The sequence below is a fragment of the Pteropus medius genome, unplaced genomic scaffold (genome assembly GCF_902729225.1).
Source record: "Pteropus medius unplaced genomic scaffold, Ma_sr-lr_union100, whole genome shotgun sequence".
NCBI lineage: Eukaryota > Metazoa > Chordata > Mammalia > Chiroptera > Pteropodidae > Pteropus > Pteropus medius.
The window spans coordinates 4,849,269-4,855,353 of NW_024346667.1; the positions used below are offsets into that span (position 1 = coordinate 4,849,269).

At 44.7% G+C, this 6,085-nt stretch overlaps 1 pseudogene; it reads left to right on the forward strand.

Moving 5' to 3' along the window:
• The first annotated feature begins 2,739 nt into the window (after positions 1 to 2,739).
• Positions 2,740 to 5,585, forward strand: LOC120613176 (polypeptide N-acetylgalactosaminyltransferase 1-like; annotated as a pseudogene).
• The last annotated feature ends 500 nt before the right edge of the window (positions 5,586 to 6,085 follow it).

The window sequence follows — 6,085 nt, forward strand, 5'->3', positions numbered from 1 at the left end:
TTTCACATAGTCATTTACCTTCCAGTCATTTCAAAAGTTCAGAAAACTTGCAACGGCAGTGCAGACTCTTTCTCTGCACTAAGAGCCCTCAGTTGTCATTGCTTTATCGCATTTGCCATTTGACACGCAGGACTCCCGGGGCGTTTCATCCCAAACAGGTGTGCCATCCCCGGGATGACTGGCCACATCACCTGCGGGGAGGAAAGCGTTATGGTTTCCATGTGAGAATCCAGTCCAGGGTCCCACCTGAGCTTTCACCACCTGTCCCAACTGTGAGAGAATGATTTTCTCCGTTCTGATCTGATTTCGTTTCTTTGGAACTTTGACAGAGATGTTCCCACATTTTCACAATGTTGATGGATTTGGGCTGCACAGATGACTCCGATCTGGGTGGCCTTTTCTGCCTGGCTTCTTTTATTTACGGTGTTTTCAGTGTTCACTCATCCCTGTGGTGACATGTATCAGTACTTCATTTATTTTTCCCTTGTGATTAAATATACACAACACCACATTTACTGTTTAAACCATTTGAAGTGTACAGTTTTATGGGCATTAACTGCATTTACGTTGTTGTGCAAATATAAACACCATTTGTCTTCAGAACTTTATTTTCCGGTCTGGAGAGGATCACTTATCTCTCCAGCTTGTGAGGCCAGCTGGAACGAGACAAGCTTAAGGGAACCTATGCCTGTGTGTCCCTATGGCATTTCCTTAAGACAATCGACATAAAAGACAGACATAGAAAAAAAAAAAAGACCATTTCTGGGAGGAAAGGACTCAATAAAGAAAACCCTAGCACTATTTAGCTTCACAAATATTTCTAACTGCCAATCTAAATTTTCGAGTGAGACAATGGATTCACACCACCTCTAACTTCTACCAAACCCTGCAGACAGCGACGGGGAATTTTAAGTTTTGTTAGGCAGCCCAGAAAACTATGGTACACGGAGTGGGAGGACCAAGGCTGGTTACCCGGCTCCCGCGTGGAGTCTTCCCATCCCCTGCTAAGGAGATCATGCTAAGGTTTTTTTAACTTGTCCTTCACAATTTTTAAGGAACCAGGCTAGACAACCAAAGTCTGTGTTTTTAAAATTGGCCCTTTTCCAGTTATATTTCCTTTGTTTAGCACAGGCTGCCTCAGGCAGCTGTGGGCTGTGAGGGCCTGGGGGAGGCTCTGAGACTTTCTTTGTAATTCCAATCAGACTTTCAAAAATCACCTTCCATTTTTGTCCAATTTCTTGAAAAAAAAATCAGTTATTAAATCCTTTAAAACCAGTTCCAACATAGTGATACAGGGAAGAGGCAGGAAGCTACAGAAATTGACTAAATATTAAACCAGGTTGTTTTCAGAACCTGCCAAGGTATCGCTAGAAATGGGAGCCTGGCTGGTCAGCCCTACGGCCAGACCAGAGGAACCTACAGAACGAAGGAAGATTCCTGCAGAGATAATAACTGTTTATCCAAACCCTTAACAGTTACCCAAACTGTGAGGGGAAAACAGGAAAACAAATACGGTAAGCTGTACCCTAACAAACAAACAAACACCAATAACTTATTCCATTCTTTACTCCCTCCTGCCAGACCAAGAGATCAATACCAATTGATCTCTCATAATACTCATAATCTTATATATCAATAAATTTAAAAATTTCCACCTTTTTGGGAAATCTTTTGCTTTCCCTTCTGCCTTTTTATACTAATGTTGATATTACCATGTGTAAAACCCAAGAAGCTAAAGAACTAATTCAAAACTTAAGAATAGTTAAATTCGCTTATACTCATTTGTTTTTAAAATGTGGTCTTTCTCTAGGGACCAATAAAACAATTGCTTATCATGAGAGTTCTATAAAACATTTTCCAATTTAAAAGTTTTTCTAATTCAAGGAATTCATAGTCCGCCCATTAATGGTAGGATTTTAATAGCATCCTAAACCAATAAGACTTTTTACAGCTTAGCCAAGGAAGCCAAAGTCTTCCTATCCCTATGATATTTCCTTGTTATAACAAACACAAAAGACACGGACACAGAAAAAAAAAATGAACATCTCTGGGAGGAATGTTTCAATAAAGAAAATCTTGAGTCACTAAGTCCAAGTAGCTAGCTTCACAAATATTTTTTTTATACCAGTCTAAATGTATCAGAGAGGAAAAAGACTGGCAGCACTTCTAAATTCTCCCAAACCCTGAAGAAACAGACCAAAAAGGCTGACAGGATAAACAAAAATATTGTTTACTTCTGCCAATACATGTGATTTCTCAGATGGGGCACTTTCCAGGAGCTAGCGGTGCTGAGGCCATTCATGCTGGCACCATAACAAGATGGGAGCTTTCTGGTTTTCTCAAATCATCTTAAGTGGGCCTTTAAGCCCAAGCATTTTTTTCTCTCCCGCGAAAGGAGGAGGGGCGAGGAAAGAGGCAACATCTAAGAAAGAGCCAAAATCTCCAAATCTGTTGGTTTAGGCAGAACCTCTCCATCCGTTAGCTGTTAGCCTGGGGGGACAGGCAGGCTGGAATTACAGTAGAAGCAATTCCCTGATACAAGGATACTGATAGACCCAAATATCGTTAGTTCCTCTGCAATATAAAGCAAAAAATAGATAAACCTATGTTCAGTACTATCTTACACCAGAAAAAGTAAAAATAAGAAACCTCAAAATTCCTCTGCTGGGTCCTCTGAAGTCTGATACCCTTCCCTCACCCTCCAGCCGTCGTCGCCCACAGTGGTCCTCACCTTTTCCCATGGCGGTCCCTTGGCGCACCCTCTCGGGGATGCTGAGGTACACGGACTGCCTCAGCACCCGGGGGACATGGGAAGCCTAGAGAAGCTCCTCTCAGGGGCTTCCTGAAAAGGCAAGGTGCGCGTGCACGAGAAGCCACGCAGACTCTGCGGGTCACGTGAGTGGCAGGCGGGAAGGCGCGCACAGTCACGTGGGGTCACGTGGCCGTCCACGCAGGGTGGAGACGAGTCCCTCCACCCCCAGCAGCTGCAGGCCCAGGTCTGGATTCGGGGCAAACGGAGTCCACTGATGGGCCAGTCACCCTGCGACCCACTCGTCGGCTCCTCCCCACAGGCCGGGGCCTCCTCCCCGCACCCTCACGGACACCCGCGACCCGCACCTCCTCTGGCCAAGCAGCCAGTGGCCAGTGGCGGGAGAGCAGCAGGTGGACCTACGCTGTGTGGGCGGTGTGCCTGAGATGGCGTTTTGTCGCTGGGACAGCCACCCCTGGCAGAGGAGCGGGAAGGGACTGAGTTTGCTCACCCGTAAGTGTCCGCGGCCTCGTCCCTGCCCAGACTCTGGAAAATGGAGAGGGTTCTTCAAACATGAGCTTTGATTGTAGAACAGTTAGCAGAATTGTGGACATAGGCTAACCCGAATCGCTTAATAATTTCTGAATGACTAATACATCTCTTCAACACACGGTTGGTATAAAAGTATAGGAATGTGAAGGATGATTGAGTCACTTTCAGAACGTCTGCAGGTAGGTGCTCCTGTGCCAATTCGCTCTCTTTATTAAGCACATGAGCAACTGGCAGAAATGTGAATTTATCAGGGCATTTTGTTTTCTGTTGCGCTTTATTACAAGGGATCCCTGACTTATCAACACCTCATTTGAAAATTGTTAGTGGACTCGGCCACTGTCCGAGGTGGAGCGGTGGACCAAGAGTAGAGCCCATGCCATGGTGGCAAGAGTGTCACAGGGACCAGCCCAGAGAGGCCCCCACCGCCTCTCATGGACCAAGGAGATATGAGTTTGGGATAGGAATCCACTTGCAAAACTACTTTGGGGTTATGAATATGATTTCTGATGAAACTTGGTTGGAGAACGTTTCATGATCTTTGCGTGTGTGTGCGCGTGCGCGCATTTTAATTTTGCATTTGACTAAAAGCGCCCTGAGAAAATTCGTATATTGCAAGGTGGTCCTAGCCTCCTCCTTGGTTTGGGTTCTCTTGGATGCGTTCCTGCCGCTTCACTTCAGTGAATGCAACGAACGTGGAGGAAAGGAGCGAGGCCTTTCTGCCGGGCTGTTCTAAAGCCAGCACAAAGGCCTCATGAAGGTCCTGGAGAAACGGGGAACTGGTTCCCACTCCCGAAGAGGATCAGGAAAAGCTGAAAGAGATGTTTAAAGTCAGTCAGTTCAATTAAATGGCCAGTGAGATGACTGCACCCCACAGGTCTTTACCAGATGATACGTTAGAAGGTATAAAAGAAAGATATATCCAGATAATCTTCCTACGGCAAGTGTGGTGGTAGTTTGCCACAGTGAGGCTCGGAGTGTCCCCCCATAGGGCCATTAATCGCTCACTAAGACACAGGCTGGAAGAAATTGTTGTCGTAGATGATGCCAGTGAAAGAGACTCTTTGAAAAGACCTCCAGAAAGGTATGGGAAAAAAATGAAACGTATCAGTTTATGGAGCTCTCATGGAAGAAGGTTCTGGATTGATCAGAGATAGATTAAAAGGAGCTGCTGTGTCTTTATAAAATAATATTGAATGTCAACTCTAATTGAAACATTAAAAATGTTTTAAATTAAAAAATACAGAAATGAAATGAGCGGCTGTGTCTCAAGGCCAGATGATCACCTTCTTAGACGTTCAGTGTGAGTGAGATGGCTGAAGGCTCTCTCAGCCAGCATCGAACGTGACAGGAAGACAGCAGTGTGTCCTGTCATTCATGTGACCAGTGATAATACCTTTGAGCATATGGCAGGTTCTGATAACGACTTATGGTGGACTCCACTGTAAGCTTGATTTTTGCTGATATCCTGTTCCCCAAAGAGAAATGGAAAGAAGAAACGGTGATTGGACTCTTTTTGTCAGAATACCTACAATGGCAGGAGGCCTTTTTTCAATAGATAGAGATTTCTTTCAGGAAATTGGAACATAGGATGCTGGAATAGATATTTGGGGAGGAGAAAACCTGAAAATTTCCTTTAAGGTTTGGCAGTGTGGATAAACTTTTGATTGTTACCTGCTCACATGTTGGACACATGTTTAAGAAAGCCACATCTTACATATTTCCAGGAGGCACAGGACAGAGTATCGATAAAAATGACAGATGACTTGTAGAAGTGTGGATGGACGAACTCAAGAATTTCTTCTATATAATTTCTCCAGGTGTTTTGAAGATAGATTATGGAGATACAGCATCAAGACTTGGTCTAAGACACAGACTCGAATGAAAATCTTTCTCTTGGTATCTAGAGAACATGTATCCTGATTCTCAGATCTCACGTTACTATTTCTCTTTGGGAGAGATATAAAATGTGGAAACAAATCAGTGTCTAGATAACATTTCTAGAAAAGAGAATGAAAAAGTAGGAATTTTTAACTGTCACGGTATGGGAGATAATTATGTTTTCTCTTACATTGCCAACAGTTAAATTAGAACAGATGACCTTTGCTTGGATGGCCTGGTCACAGTGCTCAAATGCCACCACCTAGAAGGCAACGAGCCTTGCAGCATGTGAGCAGCCACAGAAGCCACAGAAGGGGACAGCCAGGTGCCTAGCGTTAGAGACTGTGATGGAAGCTGGTCCCAGCAGTGGCTTCTTCAAAACCTCATTCATCTAGAAATATTCTGAGACAAAACTTACAAAGAGAAAAAAAAAGAAAAAAAGGACCGACAGAACTACTTCTGCATACCTTTCTGCCATATTCATAAGTAGCGAAAAAAGGAAAATTGCTTTCCTCCTCCTGCAAGATGTAAGGTTTCTCAGCCATTAAAAATGAGACTCCATTCACTTCTCAGCTGTGGACGGGACTTCCTGTCCCAGGATGAGCAACGACAATGCAGCGAGACCATGCACACTGCCCAAGGAACCTGGTGTTCAGCTCGTTTTGCAAATGCTGCACCTGGAGTGAAGTCCCCCCAAACCCTTCAGCTCCAGCCTCCAGACCAGAGCCCAGGATCCCGCTGCACCCTGCCTCCCCAGCTCTCCCTGGGGGCTGCAGTTTGGCTCCACAGGCCTCTCTATGGTCTTTTTATATCCAAGCTTTCTGCTTTCAAACTTGGGTTCCTTTTGGTCTGTTCCTTCAGGGCTGCCTCTTTTACCTGCAAAATAATTCTTTGCTTTACACCCCA